This window comes from Pan troglodytes, chromosome 7, assembly GCF_028858775.2.
Source record: "Pan troglodytes isolate AG18354 chromosome 7, NHGRI_mPanTro3-v2.0_pri, whole genome shotgun sequence".
Taxonomy (NCBI): Eukaryota; Metazoa; Chordata; class Mammalia; order Primates; family Hominidae; genus Pan; species Pan troglodytes.
Window position 1 is genome coordinate 140774434 of NC_072405.2, and position 27298 is coordinate 140801731.

At 42.6% G+C, this 27298-nt stretch overlaps 1 long non-coding RNA gene across 1 annotated transcript; it reads right to left on the reverse strand.

Annotated features, from left to right (window-relative positions):
* Positions 1–3123: 3123 nt before the first annotated feature.
* LOC107976445 (uncharacterized) lies at positions 3124–27197 on the reverse strand. Its single transcript, XR_001720431.4, has 3 exons — positions 26578–27197; positions 17491–17842; positions 3124–5136 (listed from the first exon to the last, which is right to left on the reverse strand). It is a non-coding gene; the product is annotated as an uncharacterized LOC107976445 (long non-coding RNA).
* Between the last annotated feature and the right edge of the window lie 101 nt (positions 27198–27298).

Here is a 27298-nt window from a genome sequence, read left to right on the forward strand (position 1 = left end):
CCTTGCTTGAATGTTTTTCTGGGTAAGCACAAATAGATCTACATTATACTTTAAAAAAATTTTTAGATCTACATTATACTTTTATTGGCTGCCTAATATTTCATAAAATAGATGTACCAAAATTGATTTATCTCGTTTCATAGTAATCAATATATAGATTATTTCCAATGTTTTATAAATAATGCGATGAGAAGGCATATTAGATTTCTATATCTCTGTGGTTCTAGACGTGGGCTTCCTGTATCTCTAGAAGTCTTTAAAACAAGTAATGACCAGTCCTCCTACATGGTTTTGCTGATCATCTAAAGTATTTATTTATTTATTATTTATTATTATTATTTTTTACGTTTAGCTAAGATTGGACAACTTCAAGAAGACACCCCTGGTTATCTCACAGTTGTCAAGATAATAAAATAAATATTGGCCTGGTTATGGTCAAACCAGAAGTGATTGGGCTGAGTTTTCATATGTTGAAGAGAAAAGCTATTCATGACACTTGCTAAAGGTGGAAAGAAGACTTTATTCAAGAGGGACAGTTGCAGTGGGGGTTTTTCAGTAGGGGAAAGAAATCAGGCTCAACTCAGAATACAACAAGGACAAGTGGAGATTTATAGTCAACAGGGTGGAAGAGGTCAGTGGATGGAACATTACTATGAGGAAATATTAAAGCTAGGGAGACTCTTGCTATAATAATTCAACAGGATTCTTGCTGAAGGCAGGCCAGGGTGATAAGATATCAGGCAGGTGATTTTCACTAAACTGACCCAGCAGGATTCTTGCTAAAACTGGACTAAGTAGGCCAAGGAAAGGGCCCAAGTTTGGGGCCTAGTTGAGAGAGCGCTGAGTCAGTTTTGTCAGGGAGAGGATCCTTGTCACGTGCTTAGCTTCCATGCCTGTGGTAATGTCCCAGCCCTGCTCAGAAGCTTTCAGTGACTCCACACTGATCTAGGGTGAAGTTTTCCCCTGCCTCCTTCCTTCTTGAGCATCTCCTCTGTGCCAAGTTGAGTAGTAGAACTGTGATATGGTTTGGCTGTGTCCCCATCCAAATCTCCTCTTGAATTGTAATCCACATTTTCCCCATGTGTTGAGGGAGGAACCTGGTGGGAGGTGATTGGATCATGGGGGCAGTTTCTGCCATGCTGTTCTCGTGATAGTGAGTTTTCAAGAGATCTGATGGTTTTATTAGGAGCTCTTCCTGCTTCGCTCATTCATACTCTCTCACCTGCTGCTATGTAAAACATGCCTTTGCTTCTCTCTTGCCTTCTGCCATGATCATAGTTTCCTGAGGCCTCCCCAGCCATGCAGAACTGTGAGTCAATTAAACCTCTTCCCTTTATAAATTACCCAGTCTAGGGTATGTCTTTACAGTAGTGTGAGAACACACTAATACAAGCTGAATACACAAGTTGCCTCCAGAAGCTGATGGTCTAGCAAGGGAAACAGCCATTCCAATAGCAGATTAAAGCCTTATAATTAAATAATAATGTGGTAACTTGTGAGAAGTGCTTAGAATAGTGCCTGACACATAACAAGTACTCAATAAATATGGCTTTTCTTAATACTGCTGTTGTCTATCACGTGGCCTTCTATCATGAGGTTTTATCTGACCCCTGATCCACTCCTACTATCACCTGTTAGACATCCAGGTTGAATCCTTCTTTTCTATAAGGTATTTCTAATTATCTTCAAATTTCTTCCTTTAAATCCTTAGCATTTTGTTTAGTCTGTCTTGTAACTCTTAGAGCTTTCTACTTGGAATTATGATGACATTTTTTTATTCCGTCTTTTTTTTTTTTTTCTTCTTTCTTTCTTTTTTTTTTTTTTTCTGAGACAGAGTCTCACTCTGTCGCCCAGGCTGGAGTGCACTGGCGCAATCTCGGCTCGCTGCAACCTCCGCCTCCTAGGTTCAAGCGATTCTTCTGCCTCAGCCCCCTCTTTTTTTTTTTTTTTTTTTAAAGAGACAGGGTCTCACTCTGTTGCCCAGGTGGGAGTGAAGTGGCACAATCATAGCTCATTGCAGCATTGAACTCCTGGGCTCAGATGATCTTTCCACCTCAGCCTCCCAAGTAGTTGGGACTTTAGGCATGCTCTGCCATGCCTGGCTATTATTGATGTATTTATTTTTAGAGATGAGGTCTCACTGTGTTGCCCAGACTGGTCTCGAACTCTTGGCCTCAAGCCATCCTCCTTTCTCAGCCTCTACAGTAGCTGGCATTTCAGGTACATGCCACTGTGCCCTGCTTATTCCCTTTAAAATACGGTAACCACAGGGAAGGAGGGATTCTTCCCTGCTCATACTTGTCTGTCCAGTCTCTGGCGCTGAGCTTGGTGCATGAAACCCCTAACATTTATTAGGCATTGTGGAAAGTACTTCCCGTGTATTGTCTCAGAAACAACACAGTGTCCCGACAAAAACTTGAGAGTCAAGTGGCCCACAGTGGGCAAGTTGCTTATTTTCTCTTAGGTTTCTCATCTGTAAAGTGGGAATAATATTAGTACCCCCTTCGTAGGATGATTATAATGTCTTGTGGCTACAAGCCAAGGAATGCCAGGAATTCCTGGAAGCCAATAGAATGTCCTATCCCTGCTCGGAAGCTAGAAGAGGCAAGAAAGAATTCTTCATTAGGACCTTTGGAGAGAGCATGGCCCCGGTAACACCTTGATTTCAGACTTCTGGCCTCCAGAACTGTGAGAGGATAAACTTCCATTGTCTTAGACACCCAGTTTGTGTTTAATTTGCTACAGCAGCCCCAGGAAACTAATACAAGGACTGAACATGTGAACACTGGTAAAAAAAAAAAAAAAAACAAAAAACAAAACCTAGAACTGTGCCTGGCCATGGTAAATACTATGTAAATGTTTGTGAAATAAATCCTTTCTTAAAAATGTCACAGCTCCCTGAGGTAGGTGTTATTTTTATTCCTATATTCCAGAGGAGGAAACTGAGGCTTAGGTCAAGCCCATAACTATGTGACAAATGAAATATCCTCCATGTTCTCTCATTTCCCCCACTTAATTGGACCTCACCATTTTTAAATGCTCCATTCAGCTGAGGCTTCTTGAACATTTTATGACACCCTTTGCGTATAGACTGAGAGGTAACAGGAAATTCATGTTTTGTTTGGGAAGGGCCTGGCCTATGATGCAGGAACAAATCCACCCAGCACCACGGTGTCTGCGTCACGCAGAGTCTGGTGACTCTCCGGGGCAGCTGTGCTCTCTGCAGTCGTTCCTGATCGAGGCTGCCTCATTTTGTGATGCCACTATATCAACCTATGGCTTCCAAGATGTCTGTGACAGATTAAAAAAGAGCATGATGTGTATCGTGTGTGCTCATAGCTGTGGGCCTGAATGGATCACATGGCATCAGATTAACTGGAAAGGTTGCTGGTAGCTATGGTCTTCCCTTGTGCCCAGGCAGTGGAAAATGAAATAGGATTTGGGGAACATTTAGCTTTGGCTCGGTCACAGCCTCCAGACTTTAAAGCCATGTTTTTAAAGCCAAAGGTAGTTGTGGGCCAGGTGCGGTGGCTCATGTGCGTAATCCCAGCACTTTGGGAGACTGAGGCGGGTGGATCACCTGAGGTCAAGAGCTCAAGACCAGCCTGCCCAATGTGGCAAAACCCCGTCTCTACTAAAAATACAAACAAAAAATTAGCCGGCTGTGGTGGCGTATGCTTGTAGTTCCAGCTACTTGGGAGGCTGAGGCAGGAGAATTGCTTGAACCCGGGAGGCGAGTGAGCCGAGATGGCACCACTGCACTCCAACCTGGGTGACAGAGCAAGACTCTGTCTCAAAAAAAAAAAAAAAAAGTAGTTTGCTTGACAGTTCTCCACTGTGGGATTGTTTCTTACACTTGGTTTTGTTTGTTTTCTTTGCTTTAGCTGAGTTACCTCCTCTTGCCCTCTCTCAATAGCCTTCTGATCCTTACCAGTTAGGAAGGTCAGAATCACTCATTTACCACTTGGTTTTATCGCTGGCTATGAGAATATAGGGCAAATGGGGGAAATAAAACATATCACACCATTATGAAGCTGAAGGAACAGTTTTTCTGTAATTACAGCTAGAATATCAGTCTGCTTGGTGGTGCATGTTGTGAAGAGCAGTAAGAAGTGTGGACAGTGAAGGGCCTTTGATTAGAGGTATGCTATGGTTTAAATGTTTTTGTCCCCTCCAAAAATTGATGTATTGGGAATTGAATTCCCAGTGCAACCATGTTGAAAGGTGGGGCATAATGGGAGGTGTTTAGGTTATGAGAGCTCTGCCTGCATAAATGGACTAATGACACTCATTATAAAAAGTGTTTGCAGGCCAGGAGTGTTAGCTCACAGTGTAATCCCAGCAGTTTGAGAGCCTGATGGGGGAGGATTGCTTGAGCCCAGGAGTTCTAGACCAGCCTGGGCAACAAAGCAAGACCCTGTCTTTACAAAAAATAATTAAAAAATTAGCTGGGCACTGTGGCACATGCTTGTAGTCCCAGCTACTCAGAAAGCTGAGGCAGGAGGATGGCTTGTGCCCAGGAGTTTGAGGCTGCAATGAGCTAGGATCATACCACTATGCTCGCTCTAGCCTGGGTGACAGAGTGAGACCCCATCTCTAAAAGGTGAGTTTGAAGGAGTGGGTTTGCTCTCTTATGCTCTTCTGCCACGTGAGGACACGGGGTTCCTCCCCTCCAGAAGACAGCAACAAGACTCTGTCTTGGAAGCAGAGAGATCAGGTCCCTCACCAAATGCATTGGTGGCATTAAAGCTGTGAGGCCTGAGGTTTGCCCACTTTCCCTCTTGTTCACTCCACTTTTCATGAGAGGTTCCAACATCGAGAACTTGCATAAAGCCTGACATTTGGATCCCCGGTGACAGCCTGGGCTGGGAAAGAACAGGCAGGAGAAACAGTTTCTTTCTGTCCTGGAGGAATTTGTAAAATGGTGACCCATAACCTGCAAGTGGAGAAAAATGTAAGGCCACTGAAAGACTGATTGATTGATGTCTTCTGTGCAATGATGCTGCAGAAGGTCCCCTCCAGGCTGCAGAGCTCTGGTCCCTGAGGCTAAAGATCTGGTTTGACGCCATCTGTTTGAACACTTAACAGCTTTGTGGCCTTCGGCAAGTTAATGAACCTCTCTGAGTTGCTGGTTTGCTGTAAGACCAAAGGAGACAATGAATGTGAAAATAATTTATTAATGGTAACACTCCAATCAATGCTAGGTATCCTCATTGATTTTATTTATGTTTTCTCTTGATGATGATTAGCAAATTTGGATTCTTTAGGAGCAGGTGACAGAAATAGGACTCTATCTTTCTTAAATCAAAAAGGGCTTTATTGGGAGAATATTGGGGGTGCTCTCAGAAATGGAGAAAATTTGAGGAATTAGATCTCTAAAAGGGTAGGAATCATTTCAGGTCCAGGGATTTGGGTGACAAAAACCAATAAAAAGCCTTGTAGCAGGGGTGGGGAATGGGGAGTGGGAGGGTGGAGAATCCACTCTGGCCTGATTCAAGGAAAAGAGCATCTGACTGGCTTAGCCTGAGCTCAGTGTCCACCACCTGGTCAGGGAAGGAAGTTCACCTTGACTTACAATCCCACCAGGAGTAGGGGAGGGGTGGCTCCCCAGACAGAAACTGGGGCATTGTTGCCAGGAAAAGGAGCAATAGATGCTGGGCAGGGAACACAAGAAATAGAGATTAAAATAGTCAAAGTACTTTATTTCCTGTGTTCCTGGCCCAGTGCAGGACTCTGTGGGGAGCTAAAGTAAAAGAAATCTTGATGCTGGGGATTTTTGATTTTTTTTGCAAGTGGAACAGTGAGGGAGTTGGACTGGGGTGGGGGGTAGTGCTTCTAAGCCTGGCTATTCTCTAATTCCACAATGTGTTGGGTCTGATTGTTTAGAGCTCCCTCTTGGCAATTAACTTGCCTAATTAGTCCAGCCTTGTGTGGTTCAGGGTCAAAACTCGCTGTCAGCTCTCCCAGCCCCACCCCCGCAGCCCACCCCACCCATATTCCTTTAGAGAGGGAGGGTTCTCTGCAGAAATTGGCTGGCTGCTGCTGGCTCTCATGCACTTTCCTATCTCAGGCACCGCCTGGTGTCAGAAGCCACTTCTGAGTCATCCCTCTGCCTTGTGTCAGAAGCCACTTCTGAGTCATTCCTTTGTGATCTTGCCTTGGGACAATGGTGAATAGTTGGTGTTTTTGTCATTTCTCAGGGTATGTCCTGAGTTGAAAGCAAAGAGGAAAGGACATAGATGCATTTCTGTTTGCTCTGGGCTTACAGATCCTTTGCTCAGATATTTTTGTAAAAATAACTATGATTGCTCTTATGACTAGGACATGAACAAAGTCTTATGGCAGAGAACTTGACATAAAGAAGAAATCAAGTATTACCCTTAATCCCATCATCCCACCACACAGTGTCATCATTTTGAGATCTATCCTTACTGTTTTATTTCAGCGGACTTACAGATGCTTCTTGATTTATGATGGCATTGTCCCAATAAACCCGTCGTAAGTTGAAATATCATAAATTTAAAAAATGCACTTAAGACCCCTAACCTACTGAACTCTAAAGCTTAGCCTGGCCTACGTTAAACATGCTCAGAACACATACGTTAGTCTACAGTTGGGCAAAATTATCTAGCAACATAGTGCACTGGAGAGTATTCATTGTTTACCTTTGTGATTGTGTGGCTGACTGGGAGCTGCGCTCATAGCTACTGCCCATCATCTTGAGAGAGCATCGTACCACATATCACCAGCCCAGGTAAAGAGCAAAATTCCAAATTTGAAGTGTGGTTTTTACAGAATGTATATCAGTTTTGAACCATTATAAAGTCAAAAAATTATGAATCAAACCATCATAAGATTGGCACTGTTCATATATACCTAGATAAATACATGGTGATTTTTCTAACTTCTGATATTTACAGAGGCAATTGCCACTGGGTGAAAGCTCAATATCACGTACTCTATTTTGCAGAATGAAGGAAAAAATTCATCGTCAATTTGCATTGCCAGAACGGGATACTGAAACCGAGACCTAATTGCATAATGGTTAAGAGCTTGACTTCTGTAGTAATAAAATGTAACATTTATAAAGTATTTTCTCTGTTCTAAGCACTTTCTATGTACAGTACTAGCTGTCTTAGTTTGTTTGCTGCTGCTATAAAAGATATGCCCACAGACTAGGTAATTTATGAAGAACAGAGATTTGTTTAGCTCATGGTTCTGGAGGCTGGGAAGTCAAAGAGCATGGTACAGGCATCTGGAGAGGCACATCGAAAAGGTGGGTGGATGGGTGAAAGGTGGAAGTGAGCACAGGAGACAGAGAGGGAATGTAGGCTGAACTGAATCCTTTTATTAGGAACACACTCCCGTCATGACGGCATTAATCCCTTAATGAGAGCAAAGACCTCATGATCTAATCATCTCTTAAAGGCCCCACCTCTAAATACCATTACATTAGCAATTCAGTTTCAACATGAGTTTTGGAGGGGATATTTAAAGCATAATATTATCCATCTATTTTTTGTAACAAGCAGTGAGGAGGGAGTGATGACTATCGTTTCCATCTTACAGATGAGGACATGGAGCATAAAGAGATCAAGTAACTTGCTCAAGATCACGTAGCTACTAAGCAGAAGAGCTGGGATGTCAGCGTGGCTGCCTGTCAGGGCCGTGCTCTTAACTGCTGTGGTACACTGGCTTTCCATGGCTAGAATATGAGCTTCATGATGGGGAGGAGTGCTGTTCACTGTTCCATTCCCAGGGTCTAACACAGATGCTCAATTAATACTTATTTTATTTTAGAGATGGAGTTTCACTCTTGTCGCCCAGGCTGGAGTGCAATGGCACGACCTTGGCTCACTGCAATCTCCACCTCCCAGATTCAAGCGATTCTCCCACCTCAGCCTCCTGAGTAGCTGGGATTACATGCGTGTGCCACCACACCTGGCTAATTTTGTATTTCTAGTAGAGATGGGGTTTCACCATGTTGGCCAGGCTGGTCTTGAACTCCTGACCCTAGGTGATCCACCCGCCTTGGCCTCCCAAAGTGCTGGGACCACAGGCACAAGCGACTGTGCCTGGCCAATAAATACTTATTCAGTAGAGGAATCAGGTTTGAATACTGGTCTGTCTCTTAAGAGATGTAAGAGCTTAGGGACTTTTAAAAACTACTCTGAGTAACTTGCTCAATCCAGAGGCAAGCTCTGTCATCTTTCCCTTCAAAATATATTTTGAATCCACTTCTCACCATGCCCACCACTGTTGTCTTGGGCCAAGCCACCATCATTCCTCACCAGGACTTTTGCTATGACCTCTTACAAGTAGTTTTTCTATTTCGACACTTGCTGTAGCTATCTTTATCCAGCAGTCAGGTAATCTCGTAGAACATAACACAGACCAGATCTCTCCTGTACTCAAATCTTCCGATAATTTCTTATCACACTTGGAATAACACACAGGCTTGCAGGGTCTTACATGGCCCCAGCTCTATCTTCCCAATCCCCCCGACTCCTTTGCTCATGTTCTTCAGTGACACAGGGCTTTTCCTTGAACACTGTCTACCTTGGTCTCAGAGCCTTTGCACACTGTATACATTGACGTATGTTGCTGTGAGTGTGAAGGCAGTGACAAAGCCCACACTAGGCTGTTAACACAAGTAACTGGGTTGAAGTGGAGAGGAGTAGGGAGGATTATCAATGTTTTCTCCACAGGCCAATGTGTTTTACAAAGCATGCCTTAATTTTGTAGTTTTAAAAAGGAATTTAATAAAGAAAGGGGATAAGCCCTTTTAAGAGCTTTATCCTCCCTTAACTATGAGCACACATCTCTTCCTCCTTTGTAGGCAAGCTCCTGGCTTTCTGTCTTATCTCTCACTCACCCCAAAGCCCATGGCAGCCTGGTTTCTAAGCCCCTCTGCTGCCCTTGCAGCCTGACCACCAACCTCTTTGTTGATAAGACCAACCACCCTTTTCCGGTTATCTTTCCAGACTTCTCAGCTGAATTAAATACTGTTGACCACTCTATTCTTCTTTTTATTTTTTATTTTTAAAATTTTAAATGTGGCAAAATACACATAACAAAATTTACCATTCTACCAATTTTTAAAGTATATAGTACAGTAGTGTTAAATACATTCACATTGTTGTACAACCATCTCCACCATCCATCTCTAGAACTCTTTTCATCTTGCAAAACAGAAACTCTGTCCCTAATAAACAACTTCCCATTCTCCCTTCTCCCAGGCCCTGGAAACCACCATTCTTTTTTCTGTCTCTGATATAGCTTGAATATTTATTCCTGCCCAAATCTCACGTTGAACTGTAATCCCCAAATGCTGGAGGTGGGGCCTGGTAGGAGGTGATAGGATCATGGGGGTGGATCTTTTATGAGTGGCTTGGGTCATCCTTTTGGTGATGAGTGGGCTCTTGCTCTGAGTTCACATGAGATCTGATTGTTTAAAAGTGTGTGGCTCCTCCCCCGCCACTCTTTCTCTCACTTGCTCCTGCCTTCGCCATGTGCCATGCCTGCTCCCCACTTGCCTTCTGTCATGATCGGAAGCTTCCTGAGGCCTCCCTAGAAGCCGAGCAGATGCAGCCCCATGCTTCGTGTCCAGCCTGCAGAACTGTGAGCCAATTAAACTTATTTTCTTTATAAATTACCCAGTCTCAGGTACTGCTTTATAGCAATGCAAGAATGGCTTAATACAGTCTGTATGAATTTGACTACTCTGTCCACCTCATTTATAAACGGAATCATATGGTATTTGTCTTTTTGTGATTATCTGATTTCATTTAGCCTCATGTCCTCAAGGTTCATCCATACCATAGCATTGTGTTAGCTTTTCCTTCCTTTTTAAGGCTGAATAATATTCTATTGTATATACCATATTTTGCTTATCTACTCATTCACTGATGGACACTTGAGTTGCTTCTTCCTTTTGGCTATTGTGACTAATGCTGCTGTGAGCATGTGGGCACAGGTATCTCTTAGGGCACTCCCTTCTTTTGAAACTCCCCACCTTTTTTTTCTGTCTCTTTTGCCAGCTCTTCTTCCTCCACCTTTCCCTGATCCTTAAATCTTGGTGTTCCTACAGCTTTGTCCTAGGTCTTCTTTTCTACCTCACCCACCATGCCATCCACTCCCCACGTTTCATTTACTATCTTTATCCCTATAATGCCAAATAATAATAATTATTATTGCTAATTAGAAATTTAGTATTTATTATGTGCCAATAATTTTTAACATACTTTATGGGTATTTTCTCATTTAATCCTCACAGCAATGATATGAGATTTGTATTATTATTATCTTCATTTTACACAGAAGGAAACCGAAGCACAGCATGACTAGTGAACTCAGCCCAATTCACACAGAAGGCGAGAGCTGAGATTGAAACTCAGGCAGTCTGTGTGCAGGGCCTCTGTTCTTCACCAGCAAGTTCTTCTTTCACTTGGAGTTCGTATCTACAGCCCAGTGTTCTTTCTCACCTGCAGGAGACCGTATCGGCCACACTCTAATAGATGCCAGGGAACTCCCCGCAGGGCTGTTGTCAACAAAAGGTTCTAACCTGTGCTTACTAAATAAGACTCCTAAATGACATTTTTTTGTGAAGTTATTGTATGTTATGGGTTGAATTGTGTCTCCTCCAAAAGATATATTGAATTCCTAACCCACAGCTCCTCAGAATCTGGTCTTATTTGGAAATAGACTAATTGCAGATGTAATTAGCTAGAGACTATACTAGTGTATAGGATAGGCTCCTAATCTGATATGACTGTTGTCCTTATAGAAATACAGCCATGTGAAGATGAAGGCAGAGACTGGAAAAAGTGTGAAGGCACAGTTTATCCTGATTGGATTAGGAATAAATAGAGTCCTATAAACCAAGGAATGTCAAGGATTGCTGGCCATCCCTGGAAGCTAGGATGCTGGGACAGGTTCTCCCTCAGAGCCTCTGGAAGGAACTAACCCTGTAAAACACCTTGATTTTGGAACTTTGGCCTTCAAAACTGAGGGAATAAATTTTTGGTATTTTAAGCCACCCAGTTTGTGGTACAGGCATACCTCAAAGACTTGCAAGTTCAGTGCCATACCACCACATTAAAGCAAATATTGCAATAAAGTGAGTCATACAATTTTTTTGGTTTCCCAGTGCATATAACAGTTATGTTTATACTACGGTATAGTCTATTAAATGTGCAATAGCATTATGTCTAAAAACAGTATATATGCTAATTAAAAGATATTTTATTGCTAAAAATGCTGATCATCAGAGCCTTCAGTGAGTCATAACCTTTTTGCTAGTGGAGAGTCTTGCCTCAGTGTTCATGGCTGCTGACTGACGAGGGTGGTAGTGGCTGAAGACTGCGGTGGATGTGGCAATTTTTAAAAATAATGCAACAATAAAGTTTGCTGCATTGAATGACTCTTCCTGTGATATTTCTCTGTGATATGCTGTATTAGTTTATCCTCATGCTGCTAATAAAGACATACTCAAGACTGGGTAATCTATAAAGAAAAGAGGTTTAATGGACTGACAGTTCCACGTGGCTGGGGAGGCCTCACAATCGTGGCAGAAGATGAAGAAAGAGCAAACGGATGTCTTACATGGTGGCAGGCAAAGAGAACTTGTGCAGGGGAACTTCCATTTATAAAACCATCAGATCTCATGAGACTTACTCACTATCAAGAGAACAGCAAAGAAAAGACCTGTTCCCATGATTCAGTTACTCCCATGACCCATGAGAATTATGGGAGCTACAATTCAAGATGAGATTTGGATGGGGACACAGCCAAACCATATCACATGCAATGCTGTTAGACAGCATTTATCCACAGTAGAATTTTCTCAAAATTAGAGTCAATTCTCTCAAACTCTCCCACTGCTAAGTTTATGTAATATGCTACATTCTTTGTTATCATTAGAACAGTGTTCACAGCGTCTTCACCAGGAGTAGATTCCATCTCAAGAAACCACTTTTTTGGCTTATCTATAAGAAGCAACTCTTCATTCTTTCATGTTTCATTATAAGATTGCAGCAATTCAGTGACGTCTTCAGGCTCCACTTCTAATTTGGTTTTCCAGCTTTTTCCATCACAGCTGCAATTACTTCCTCCACTGAAGTCTTGAACAAGTTGTCCATGAGAGTTGGAATCAACGTCTTCCAAACTTCTGGCAATGTTGATATTTTTGACCTCTTCCCTTGAATTATGACAGTTCTTAATGGCACCTAGAATAGTTAATCCTTTCCAGAAGGTTTTCAATTTGTATTTTCCAGATCCATTAGAGGAATCACTATCTATGGAAGACATAGCCTTACAAAATGTATTTCTTAAATAATAAGACTTGAAAGTAAAAATTACTCCTTGGTCTATGTGCTGCAGAAGGGGTGTTGTGTTAGCAGCCATGAAAACATTAATCTCTTTGTACATATCCATCAGAGCTCTTGGGTGACTGGGTCATTATCAATGAACAGTGATATTTTGAAGGGAATATGTTTTTTGGAGCAGCAGGTCTCGACAGTCAGCTTAAAGTATTCAGTAAACCATACTGTCAACAGATGAGCTGTCATTCAGAAAAATATGGTAGAGAAGTTATTGGCGTTGTACTTCCCTAGCACAGACCCTGGATCATAGCAAGCCTTCAAGAAAGTTTTTTTATTATTATTATTTTCTTTATTTTAAGGAGCAGAGAGTTAAATAGCCAAGAAAGAAAGAAGAAGCTCCCCTGTGGAGACAGAGGGAGGGGGCTCCAAGCTGAGAGAGGAAACCTCTGAGAAAGTTTCCTGTAATAATGAATAAAAAAATAAACGAGCATATTCTCTGCTGCACTAAACATATTGCATTTACCCAAATTGGTGCCCCACCCAGCTTCCCTTTGGGCAAACATTTTTGCCCCTGTTGTACTCCAAGCAAATCTATACTGTCCACTATGTGTTCAAAGAAATCACTTATAATGAACAACATACAAAATTAATGTGTCAATTTCCCAGGGCTGCCATAACAAAAATCCAGGCATCCTTCCATCGTATTGAGCTTCACTTTACTGTACTTCACAGATATTGTGTCTTTTTTACACATTGAAGGTTTGTGGCAGCCCTGCTTCAAGAAAGTCTGTCAGTGCGATTTTTTCAACAACACGTGTTTATGTCTCTGTGTCACACTTTGGTAATTCCTACAGTATTTCAAACTTTTTCATTATTATATCTGTTATAGTGATCTGTAATCAGTGATCTTTGATGTTACTATTGTAATTGACAATACAATGACAAAAGTTTGGTAAGATCAGAGTGACAGGTAGATATGAGGGAACAAATTAGGGTAGTGGCCAGCTCGAGGGTCCTGCTGGGAGTGAGACTATCTCACAAAACAAACAAAAAAACCCCAAAATGCTGTCACTAGGGAAGTGCTCCTCTCAGGCACCCAATGGTTAATTCCTTTGGATCAGTTATTGCACTGTTATGCTGCCATTAGGGCACACATGCTGCTATGGAGTGACTTGTGTCTCCCTAAATTCATGTATTGAAGCCCTAACCTCCAACGTGAATTATATTTGGGGACAGGGTTTTTAGGAGTTAATTAAGGTAAAATAATGTCATAAAGGTGGGGCCCTAATCTAGCAGGGCTGGTGCCCCTATAAGAAGAGGAAGAGATACCAGAGCTCTCTTTCTGCACCATGTGAGGACATAGCAAGAAAGTGGCCACCTGCAAGCCAGGAAGAGGACCCTAACCAGGAACCAAACCCTGACAGAAACTTGATCTTAGACTTTCCACCCTCCAGGCCTGTGAGAAAATACATGTCCATTGTTTAAGCCACCTAGTTGATAGTATTTTGTTATGACAGCCTGAGCAGACTAATACACATAGGTATGTCCAGGTGGTTAATTTATGGCTGGAATGTGTTCTGAATGGGTAAGCATCCATTCTGATTGATTAGCTTCCATGCTTTTCCAGTTATAAAATATTTTGCATATTACCCCCATGTGTAATTATCTGTTCATTTGTCTTCACTTACCCCACCCTTGAGATAGTGATCTGTTGTTTAAAGGAAGGAACTGTGTGTTATTCGTGTTTCCCAAAGCCTCAGTAAATGTTTACTGAATGACTGAATCCATCTTATTTCTCCAGAAACAGAAAATCTTTTTCTTTAAGGACACAAAGCCTTGGGTATTTGTATTTGATTTAATGTCCTTGTCCTTACCCTGATCTTCGTTTTCTTGGCGTGACTCTTGTGTAGGGGCTAGTCCTGAGGCGAGGGTCTTGCCCCACATTAAGATTATGATGTGCACAGGTAGAAAGCCATAGGATCTGGGTTAAGAAGACTCAAGTGTTAACTGAGTGTGCATAACCATGCATGCTTAAAGAAAAATTAAAATATCAAAGACCTCATTCCTCTAGAGAGGTGGGGTAGAAGAATAGAGAGAATATAGATTCTAGAGTCAGAAGATCTGAGTTTCAGTTTCCAGCCCCACCACTTACAGGTGTGTTCTTGAGCAAGTCACTCATGCCAATCAATACTTGGTTTCCTCATCAATAAAATGGGATCCATTGTTAGGCGTTACAAGGAATTCTGGATTGTTATTAGCTGGCATTTTGCTAGGGGACAAAGAATATCAGAATTCTGCTTTGGTTTAGCCATACCTTCTTCCCAGGAGACTCCCAAGGGATATAGTTACATGAAGCACGAGAGCCAAAAAAACAAGCACCATTTTGAGTTTAGCTGGATTGAGGCCCAAGCTATGTGAACGTGACTCAGGTTCATGAATCACACATTTTCCCCTAAGGTAATTAGATGTAAATGGCTTCAAATCCAAAACTAATAGAACCCATTTATCAGAACTAGGCAGAATGTACCTGGAGAGGGACAGATTCATAGAGAGAATGTGCTTATCTTCATGCCAAAGGAAGAGCTGGCAGGGTGTGGGGTCTAGCTGGCTGCCACATGGAAGTAGAGCAGAGAGGAAAAGAGCGAGATGGCAGGGCTTCCTCTAAGAGGGGTCCTTGAAGAAGGGGGAAAGATGTTTCCAGAGCAAAGCATGGGGCCTGTCCCTCGGGTCTCCTTACCACTCCTGCAGCATGGGAGAGGGGTGACCACAAAAGAAGGCCACACTGCGTGCATACACTTAAAAAGTAGTCTTTATTTTTTATTTATTATTATTATTTTTGAGATGGAGTCTCACTCTATTGCCCAGGCTGGAGTGCAATGGCGTGATCTCAGCTCACTGCAACATCTGCCTCCTGGGTTCAAGCGATTCTCCTGCCTCAGCTTCCTGAATAGCTGGGATTACAGGCGCCTGCCATCAAGCCTGACTAATTTTTGTATTTTTAGTAGAGACAGGGTTTCACCATGCTGGCCAAGTTGGTCTTGAACTCCCGACCTCAGGCGATCCGCCTGCCTCAGCCTCCCAAAGTGCTGGGATTACAGGTGTAAGCCACCATGCCTGGCCAAAAGTAGTCTTTATTTTTTTGAGCAGTTTTAGGTTTATAGAAAAATTGAGCCGAAAGTACAAGAGTTCTCATGTACTCCTTTACTACACTCCTTGAGCTTCCCCTATTATTAACATCTTGCATTAGTGTGGCACATTTGTTACAGTTGATGGGCTAATATTGATTATTTTTTTGCTAAAGTCCATCGTTTACATTAGGGTTCATTCTTGGTGCTGTGCATTCTATAAGTTTTGACAATTGCGTTAATGCTATATATCCATCTCTGCCTTTTAGGGCTCTACCTATTCCTCCCTCCCTCCCGCTGAACCCCTGGCAACCACTGATCTTGGTGCCTACACTTTAAATCCACAATGTTTCTGCCAACTAGCAGACAGACTATTCTCAGTGTCTGATATCTGACCCTTCCCTTCTAACGCCCCCTGGGTGGGAGTAAGCAGTAGAGTCAGGAGAGCTTGTCTCTCTCCTTGAGGGGTGCTTTGCTCTGCCTCCCCACTAGAGAACTATATGAGAATAATGTCTACCCTACAGGGTTGTTATAAGGATTAAATATATGAAATAAAACCTCTACAGATGTTAACTATCACTGGAATCTTTAATTTTGGTTTTGAATAACTCCATCAGGAGTAAGTTAGTATTTATTTTAATATAAAAAGGGTTTGCTAAGCAAATCCAGGGACTGCAGGGGAAGGTTTAACTTAGGGAATGAGCTTTTTTTAGAAACAATTAGCAGCTGCCATTTGTGAATTAATGTGCCACCCAACTGAGCCATTCCCCAAGGCTTAGTCCTCAACTCCTGCTCTTCACCCTCCACTCTCATCTGTGCTCATTTATCTTCATGGCGTCTCTCATTTCTTATTGGATAAATTCCAAATTTGTCTGCAGTACCATCCTGTGCCCTGAGTCATAGTATCTCCAACTGTCTCATGGACAGTTGCACTCAGATGTCCTGCCTTCGTATCAAATTCAGAAGGGGCAAACCCAGCTCCTCTGAGGATGTAGAGAAATTGGATCCTTTGTGCACCATTGATGGGAATGTAAAACTGTACAGCTGCTATGGATAACTGTATGGTGGTTCCTCAAAAAATGAAAAATAGAATTACCATACAATCCAGAGATTCCAATCCTGGGTTTACATCTAAAAGAATTGAAAGCAGGGACTCAAACAGATATTTTTACACCTATGCTTATAGGGCAATATTTACAATAGCCAAAAGGTAGAAACAACCTGCACAGTGGAATTGTGAAATATTATTCAGCCTTGAAAAGGAAAGAAAATCTGACATATGCTGCAACATGGATGAACCTTTATTATTATTATTATTATACTTTAAGTTCTAGGGTACATGTGCACAAAGTGCAGGTTTGTTACGTAGGTATACATGTGCCATGTTGGTTTGCTGCACCCATCAACTCGTCATTTACATTAGGTATTTCTCCTAATGCTATCCCTCCCCCAGCCCCTAACCCCCTGACAGGCCCTCATGTGTGATGTTCCCTGCCCTGTGTCTATGTGTTCTCATTGTTCAATTACTACCTACGAGTGAGAACATGCGGTGTTTGGTTTTCTGTCCTTGTGATAGTTTGCTTAGAATGATGGTTTCCAGCTTCATCCATGTCCCCGCAAAGGACATGAACTCATCGTTTTTTATGGCTGCATAGTATTCCAACATGGATGAACCTTGAAGACCCCATTGTAAGAAAAATAAGCCAGACACAAAAGGACAAATGTTATAATATTCCATTCATATGAAGTACCTAGAGTAGTCAAGTTCATAGACATAAAGAAGAATGGTGGTTACTAGGGGCTGGAGAAAGGAGAATGGGGAGCTGTTGTTTAATGTGTACAGAGATTCAATTTTGCAAGATGAAAAAGTTCTGGAGAATGATTGCCTAACAATATGAATAGACTTAACATTACTGAGTCACACGCTTAAAAATGGCTAAGATGGTAAGTGTTATGGGGTGTAATTTTTTACGTTATGTATCGTGGTGCTTTCTCTAGGTCTGCAAACCATCTCCATGTTAAAAGAACTCTTAGGTACTCACTAGGGGGCTTCCTGGATCCCTTCTAGCCCATGCAGTTAGAGAGGTTTATGTCAACCATCTCCATAAGACATCCTCTCTGGCACTCTGTCGTTGAGTCTTTGTACCTTTCTGCTTGAATACTTCCTATGGCAAGGAACTCAGCTTCCTCAAAGGCAATCCACCTTATTGCTGGACAGCTCCAATTTGGGAACGTTCATTCCTACAGAAAATTAGAAGTCCAATTTCAGAGAAATTCCAAACCAGGATCCTATTCTTCCTTTTGGAAATTTCCAGAAAGACTTTGACTCCATCCTCTTCTGGATATGTGACTTTGAACATGTCATCGAGCCTCTCTGGGCTTCAGTTTCTTTGCCTGTAAGAGAAAAATTTGGCCTTATGTTGGCTGCTGTTCCTCTGTGGTAAATAACCCAGTGGAAATAGGCTTACAATCACACAAGGGATTTATTTGCTGAAGAGATTAGAAAGCAAAATAAGAATGGGTTTCCAGGTTGTTTTGACTCAGTGGGTCAATGATATGCTCAAGACTCTGTCTCTTTGAGGTTGGTTGCTTTGCACTCATCTTTGAGGCAAGGGGCTCTTGACTTCTTCCAAATCCCAAGTGAGTACACTCTAGAAGAGCAAGGATGCTTCTCTCCAAGAAGCCTCAGCAAAGCTCTGCCAGCACCTCACTGGACAACACTGGCCAATAGAGCATCTCTGAATTTGTAACTGAGACCAGGAAGTGGGGTGCCTGGTTGGAGCTGGAGTGGTACCACCATCTCCAAAGTAAACAGGCTGTGAGAGGGAGGTGTGGCTACCTGAATGAAAATTGGGGTTTCTGACCAAGAGAAGCAAGTGTGTGCTGGGGAAGTACCCACAGGCTGCCCTTTAGATTGGATGAGTTCCCTTTCTGGTTCTAGCGTTTTGTGATTCTAATCAAAGTAGGAAAATTATGTAATGCTTTTTTTGCCTCAGTTTATCTTTTCTCCCATATCCGCTGAGCTCCCTCTAGGTGCTGAGGTGAACTGGTTATATTTGCTCTGTGAAACTCTTCCTTAGAAAACTCCTGCTGACTGTCTTATTTTATTAGAAGTGATGATTAACTAATGGACAAGTGATTGCTTGTTTAATAATAGAAGCTGTCCTCACAATAGAAAAGAAGTTCAATTTCTTGTTGAAAGAAAAGAACTTGTCTGCTTTCTATTGAATGTTTCTACTATTTCAGTACGTAGCCTCCCTCATGTGGTGGTGCCTTAATTAACTGCTTAAAGAATATAGGAGCAATCTGGCTAAAACTCACTTTGCCTCTCTGAGGTTGTTTCCTTATCTGTAGAATGGGAAACGAATTCCTCCATTATTTGTAAATTCATCATGGTGTTGCCAGCACCAGTAGCACAATAGCGCAATGGCACAGTTTCTGGCACATAGACTACATCTAACACATAAATACTGCAGTAAATGAATATCGCTTTTGCAGGGTCATTGTGAAGATTAAATGTGATAATATAATAGATATGTGCATTATAGTGTTTAGCATAGTGCCTGACACAGACTGTGCCAGACGACCTCCCTGATTATTACAATTATGAGGAACAGCAAGAGAAGAGGGCTGGGAAACAGGGCTGTGGATTCCCAGGGGATGGAGTGGATGGAATTGGCCTTGGTCACTTAAACCACTGCCTGGCCTCTTTGTGGAATCTGGCTTCTGTCTCTTTGACTTGCTGCAGGGGACTGGCCAGTGATTTTTTTTTTTTTTTTAAATCTTCATGTAGTGAATCACTGAGCTTTCAGGTTGAACCTGCAGGTGGGGCTGAGTAATTACCCACTGGGGTACAAAAAATGATCAGAAATCTTGGTGACCTGTCTCCAACACCCTTCTCCAATCATGTCCCCAGCTGTCAGAGAACGTATGGGGCTTCTCTGGGTCTGGCTCACTTTAAATTCACTTAAAAGTGGCTGGGGTTGCCCAACCAATCAGAGCTGTCTGCTCACTATTCAACCCATGACTCAGATCTCGTCAGCCAGGACTAAGCTAAACTCCATGAGGCCAACGGCATCTGTAGTGGGGCCACCTTTTGCCTTCCCTGGCTACTTTCTGCCCTTCCATTGCCACGTACCCACCGCCTGACAATTAGGAACGAGGGGTATGATTTTCTGCAAGCCATGCTAATTGCCTTTCACTTTTTCTTTTCTTTTCTTTGGACTTCCTAAATTCAACTTGTCACCCAGGTGCTGAGCTCAGGCAGAACCAGTTTCAAAAGGAGGAGAGAAAAAACCACGGCATTCCACAAAGCTAATTGCTTTCAGACGGGCTGGCCTGCTTATTTGTACTGTCTGCACAGCCCTAACATGGGCTAGATTTGGAAGCCGGCTGCACCAGGAACTGGTTCCCTGAGAGTATAAGATGGGAGTGTTGTAGGAAAGGAGGGAGGGAGAGAAAAGGGGAATTGGGGAACACAGAGAAAAAGTAAAAATATAATAAGGTACTTGAGTGTGATCTTATTTAATCTTTTTTTTGTAGATATTAGGAGCTTGCCCAAGCCCCCCAGCTAGAAAGGGGTGGTAGCACTTCCAACCTGGTTCTGGCCATCTTCTAACTCTAGTGTAAACTCTAGTTCTGTGTCATATCCGATGGGGAAAGGGTTCCACCATTAAATGACTTTGGAAACTGGAAACTGGAATACTATCTTACCCCATTGGAGATTCAGAGTTTGCATTAGGAAATTAAAGATTCTGAAGAGCCCTGAAGTAAGGAAACCTATTTGACTTGGTTTAATCTAGCAATTCTCACATAAACCACCCTTCTTTTTTTACTTTTTATTTTTGCTAATACATGTATGTATATACATACGCACCTCTCTCTCTTCTCCTTCCTCAAAACTATGAGTTCACACTTATACCTTCAATTCCAGTTCAACACCAGTGAGTTCATTGAAGCCTTTCTCATATTGAAAACTCCTTTCTGACTGTGTGCAAACTGAGTCTCACTTGTTTAATTCTGGAATATACATTATATCCTGGAATTGCTCTTCTATACCATTGTGGAAAACAAACTCACGATTTGAGGTTCAATAATTGTTTACAATTCTTTTTGTCTTTAGCCTGGAGGTATTTAGTTAGACTGTGATCAAGATTTACACGAGTTCTTTTCATTGCCTCTCCTAAGTTTGGTTGTGTTATTCATTTGAAATCTAGTTAGGCTCATTTATTTCTATTTGTATTCCATTTTTCTTTTTCTTCCCTGACCGTTTTTATTTTTTCCTTTAGTGTGTAAGACATAATATTCTGAAAGTCAAAACTACACAAAGAAATACATCCAGATAAACGTCAACCTCCCTTCTCCTCTACATTCCTCCCATTCACCCATCCTTTCCATTCTATTCCCACCCACCCCTGTACCTAATTTCTTAGTTTCTGATTTCTTCTGGTGATTCTTTTTGTTCAAGGTAGCAAATACATTAAAAAAAATCTCTTTCTATATTGGTCAGGGTTCTCCTGAGGAACAGAATATGTAAAGATAGATAGATGAGAGGGGATTTATTAGGGGAACTGTCTCATGAGAATATGGAGGCTGAGAAGTCCCATGAGACACCCGCTATAGTCTGAGGCTGAAGTTCCGAGAAACTTGGGAGCCCCTGGTACAAGCCCCAAGGGTCTGAAGGCCAGAGAACCTGGAGTTCAGATGTCCAAGGGCAGGAGAAGAAGGGTTTCTTAGCTCCAGGAGAGAAAGAGAGAATTCTCCTTTCCTCTGCCTCTTTGTTCCATTAGTGCCCTCAGTCGATTGAATGGCATCCACCCACATTGGATAAAAATGGATCTTTCTTACTCAATCCACTGATTCAAATGCCAATATCTTTTTCAAACACCCTCACAGACATACTCAGAAATAATGTTTTACTAGCTATCTGGGTATCCCTTAATCTAGTCAAGTTGACACCTAAAATTAACCATTACACTTTCTTACATGAAAGGTGGCATACTATAGATCATCTTTTGCAATTTGCTGTTTTCATGTAACTATATTCCCTGGAAAGCACTCCACTTTTTCTTTTATAGCTGTATAGCACTTCATTGTGTGCACATATTATAGTCTCAACCAATTTTTTACATATGTGCATTTAGGTTGTTTCCAATATTTAGCAATTGCAGATGATGCTGCAATGAATAACTTTGTGCATATGTATTTTGATTGTGTTGGAGGTGTAATTTAGGGTAAATTCCTAGACCTGGGATTGCTGGGTCCAAGGGTAAATGCATATGTGCTTTTGTCAGATATTGCCGAAATCCCTCCCACTTCTGAGTAGGTGTAAACTCATTAGAAATTCACTTCACTTTCCTCTTTCTTGACTTCCTTGTCTCCACTTCTCTCTTTCCTCTCAATTTTCTCCTTCAAAAGTAGAAATGATATAGTAATAAAATCTCTGTCAGAGGGCTGATGGAGAATGAAATGAGGACACGTGTGTCCATCTTTTCTTCTGGTACTTGGGTGGTTTCTTTTTCGTTTTTCTTTTTTATACATTTAGATCTCTGACTTATTTGGAGTTTATTTTTGTGTATGGTGTGAGCTCTAATTTTTTTCAAATGCCTGCCTGTTTTCCTAGAGCCACTTATTTAAAAAGTCCATTTTAATCTCTGAGAATGTTTTTCACACGCTTACAGAACACTCAGATTGACTAGATAAGAAGCTTGGCCAGTGTCTGGTCACAATCTATCCTCAGATTTATTTCCATCCCAGCTGAAATGACTCTGACTGCTGGCTGTCCAGCCAAGCACCTGTCCAAGCTGGCTTGGTGATGACAGGCCTGTAGCAGGGCAAGGCCTCAAGGCCAATTTTGGCACCAGAACTCTGCCGTCTGGTTTTGGGATTGGATCTCATGGTGTCTTTCCAGTTTCTTGCCCCTGGTCATTTCCATATGTTGAAACCTCACCAGCTGCTCTTGTTCTAATCCTGATGACCCAGTGAAGTGCAGGAGAGATGACAGGACCAAGAAAGAGAAGATTCCTTCTTTCAGCTTGCCCTCAGAGTTCCTTTCACCTGTTTGGACTTATGTTAGATTGGAGAAACTGGAGATATGTTCATATCTTTATGCAGCAAGCATTTATTGAATATCAACTCTATGCTAGCTCCTGGCTGGAGCTCATGGTCTAATGGGGAGGGCTCAGACGGCAATAGATAATAAAGCTGATATGTAAATAGATAATAAGAGCTCTTGCATAAAGGTACAGAATATTGTGGGAAGCATAGGAAAAAATAAATCTGTGATTTGAGAGTTTGCAAAATGAGAATGAAGGCTGGAGAAAAGTTTTCAAGGTAGCCTTTCCATAAAAATAGGTACTGTTCTCTGGTTAGAAAGCCCTTTCACCTCTAGTGTCTTTTTGGATCTTCTGAGCACTACTCTCTGAAAGGTATTAATGTTACCTGCATTCTGCAGGTGAGGAAACTAAGTTCTGGGGACATTAGCATGTAAGGGGCATAACTGGTATGTGAGTCTGGAGCTTCTGATTCTAGTATGTGTTTTGTTGCTTATTTTTCCTGGGATTGGAAAAAAGAAGTTGGCATGCACAGTTTGAATTATTTGGGGGTGTGGCTCACTTTCCCTGGCCCACTTCTGAGTAGGTGTAAACTCATTAGAAATTCGCTTCCCATTTCTCCCTCTTGACTCTCTTGTTTCTACTTCTTTCTTCTCAGTTTTCTCCTTCAAAAGTGGAAACAATATAGTAATAAAATCTCTGTCAGAGGACTGATGGAGAACTAAGAGAGAAAATGTATGTGACATAGGTTGGAAATTATAAAACACTACCCCAATATAGATGATTATTGTAATTTTCCCTGCTGGCGGGCACTCAAAAAAAATAGACAACAATGGCCAATAATAGCTACTATGCTTTGATTGGCTGCCATGTGCCTGCTGCTGTGTCAGGCACTTCATATACAACGTCTAATTTAGTTCTGTGACAACCCAGCAAGGAGGAACCCTCATTCTTATTTTATACCCAAAGAAACTCAAAGGTGAAATCACACAACCAGTATTTGAATCCAGCATGTGATCAAAAACTGCCCTCCGGAAATCTAGGATGGATGAGGATTAGGGAGAAAAATCTCTGGTTCTTTCTGCTCCATGTTCCCTGCCCTGATGACCCTCATCTCCTGACTACCAGCCTCTCCCTGGCCATACCTGTCTGCTCCACACAAATAGCCCTGCTTTTCCCCTCTGCTGCTAGCAGAAATGAAGAAGAGCTCTGAGATTCAAATAGGAGGTTTTGGTCCCACCTAGGCGAGGTTCAGAGGCTTGTCCAGCTGCTGTTCCTTTGAGAGGCAGCATGTGTGCTGGTCTCCCCAGCTGGAGAGGGAATGCCATCAGCTCTGAAGACACTCAGACTAGGAGCAAAGAGGACAATGGAGGCATCGGCAGCAGCTTCTTGGGTGAGTGACTGGGCATGTCTGGGGCTGGATGAGCAACTGGACATGTCTGGGGCTGCCTCGCTGACCCCAGAATTTCTGCTGCCATCTTGTGCCAGGTTATGCCATCTTCTAATTCATCTACAAGCCTAGAGGCATCCTGAGGATTTTCTGGAACATCTGGTTGCTCTTCAGTTGTTTTTGTCTTTGCTTGGAAAATGGAGGCAGTCTGGTTCTCGGGGGTATGGGGGATACATCCAAGCAGTTGGGCAGGGCTTGCCACTGGCCAAGGTAGGGGATGTGGAGGAAGAGCATTTGGCATATCAGTCACAAGAGAGAAGTGGGACTGGATCCAACTTAGCATAGGAGGGCTTTTGGCTTTTGATCCTTCCCTGGTCTCTCTCCACGCATCTGTGTGAGGTTCGTTTAAGGTGTAAATAACTCAATCTACCCATGATCATCAAGTCCTCAAGGTAGTGTGAAGAGAAGACTGGCTAGAGGAGCTTTCCTTCAACTTTGAGACTCGATAAATCCCCATTTACAGAACTTGCCCGGAGCTGGTTCACTGGGTTAGCTTGCAGGTTTTGTGGGGATGGGGTGTGAAGCCAGAGAGGGAGGCGGCTGGAGGAGGGAGATTTCAAATTCATTGCCTGGGCCTGGGAGAGCCCAGAATCCTTACCACCTCATCTAGAAGAGAGTAAGTAGGGGGAAGGGCAGGAAATAAGGAGTGTCTGCCCTTATTTCCAACTGGCCAGGAAAAGGCATTGCTTAATCCTTCAGGCAGAAAGAGCAAGTAAGTCCAGCTGGCAGAAGCCATTCATCTCACCATTTATCTCTCTCTTCTGTAACTGCCACCTAAAGAGAATTGATGTATTTAAAATATGTTAGTGGGAGGAAGACCTGCTTTCATGGCTATGGCCTCAAGCTTTGCCTAAGATTTTTTTTTTTTTTTGAGACAGAGTCTTGCTCTGTAGCTCAGGCTGGAGTGCAGTGGCACGATTTCGGCTCACTGCAAGCTCCACCTTCCGTGTTCAAGCGATTTTCCTGCCTCAGTCTCCCGAGTAGCTGGGACTACAGGCGTGTGCTACCATGCCTGGCTAATTTTTTTTTTCTTTTTTTTCTTTTTTAGTAGAGGCAGGGTTTCACTGTGTTGGCCAGGATGGTCTTGACTTCCTGACCTCATGATCCACCTACCTTGGCCTCCCAAAGTGCCGGGATTACAGGCGTGAACCACCGTGCCTGGCTTGCCTGAGATTTTTTTTTAGCTTTGTTTGGTCAGTAATCTTATTCCCTCCTCCCACCCCTGCTAACAGCATGTTATCCAGAGGCTTGATGTATTTGCGATTCACTGCTGTGTAACAAATTACCCCCAAACTGAGCACTGAGCAATGAGCACTGAAAACAATACTTCTTATCCTACAGCCTCTGGGGGTCAGGAATCTGGGAGCTGCATGCTGGGGGTGTCTGGGTCAACCTGTCTCCTGAGGCTGCAATCAAGCTGCCAATTGGAGCAGTAGTCAACTCAAAGCTTACTCAAACCCTTGGCTTTCAAACACCATGGTTTCCTAGCATAGCATTTTCCTGAATTTCTTCATTGCTGAGAAGCCATTTCTACATTTTAACATAACTTACCATCTAGAGAGGCTGAGAAATTTTAAAACCATCAGGTACTAGCTCTTTTTTATTTACAGCTCTTTCTGCAATTGATCGCTCACTCACATTTGACTGCAGGCAGTAGGAAGAAACCTGGTGGCATCTTCAAAGCTTGGCTTAGAAATATTCTTTTTTTTTGCTGGGCATGGTGGCTCACGCCTGTAATCCCAACACTTTGGGAGGCCAAGGCAGGCGAATCACAAGGTCAGGAGTTTAAGACCAGCCTGGACAACATAGTGAAACCCTGTCTCTACTAAAAATACAAAAATTAGCTGGGCATGGTGGCACGTGCCTGTAGTCCCAGCTACTCGGGAGGTTGAGGCAGGAGAATTGCTTGAACCCAGGAGGTGGAGGTTGCAGTGAGCTGAGATCACACCACTGCACTCCAGCCTGGGCAACAGAGTGAGACTTCATCTAAAAATAAATAAATAAATAAAATAAATAATCTTTTTTTTTTTTTGAGATGGAGTCTCCTCTGCCTCCTGGGTTCAAGTGATTCTCCTGCCTCAGCCTCCTGAGTAGCTGAAATTATGGGTGTGAGCCACCACGCCCAGCTAATTTTTGTATTTTTAATAGAGACAGGGTTTTACCATGTTGGCCAGGCTGGTCTCAAACTCCTGACCTTAGGTAATCCACCCACCTCAGCCTCTCACAGTGCTGAGATTACAGGCATGAGCCACCGTGCCTGGCCAGAAATATTCTTAGCTAGATTACCCAGTCCATTAGACAGATATTTAACTTTTCACGTAATGGCAGGTGAGAGTGTTGCTAAGCTTTCTGCTACTTTATAACAAATATCCCCCTTCTTTCAGTTTCCAATAAGATTTTCTTCAATGTCCTGCAAGCCCTCACCTTAGCATCCCCAAAATCCAAAATTCTATGAACAGTTGTATTCAAGGTACTTTAAACTTTCATTAGCACACTGTTCAAAACTCTTTGCCTGGTTTTAAGGTTATTCCTACATTCTAGGTTTTTTATACCTAGGCACCCCACTCTTAGTACCAAAATCTGTATTATTTATTTATTTTTGCATAACTTCAAACAGCGGGCATTACCTCACAGTTTCAGTGGCTCAGGGATCCAGAGTGGCTTTGCTGGATCTTTCTGGCTCAAGGTCTCTTTTGAGATTGCAGTAAAACTGTCAGACAGGCCTTCAGTCTCATCTTAAGACTCAAGTAGGGGCTGGGTGCAGTGGCTCACGCCTGTAATCCTAGTACTTTGGGAGGCTGAGGTGGGTGGATCACTTGAGGCCGGGAGTTCAAGACCAGCCTGGCCAACATGATGAAGCCTCATCTCTACTAAAAATACAAAAATCAGTTCAAGCGTAGTGGTGCACACCTGTAATCCCAGCACTGTGGGAGGCTGAGGCGGGTGGATCACCTGAGGTCAGGAGTTCGAGACCAGCCTGATCAACATGGTAAAACCCTGTCTCTACTAAAAATACAAAAATTAGCTGGGTGTGGTGGCACGTGCCCATAATCCCAGCTATTCAGGAGGCTGAGGCAGGAGAATCACTTGAACCCAGGAGGCAGAGGTTGCAGTGAGCCTAGATCATACCGCTTTGTGACAGAATAAGACTCTATCCCAAGAAAAAGAAAAGACTCAATTGGCACTGAAGGACGGACTTGCATGTTCACTTATCTGATCATTGGTAGGCTTGATTCCCTCACAGGTTGTTGGATTGAGGATGTTAATTCCTCACTGGCTGCTGGACTGAGGGCCTCAGTTCTTTGCTGTATCATGTAGGCCTCTTCACAGGGCTGTTTGTGACATGGC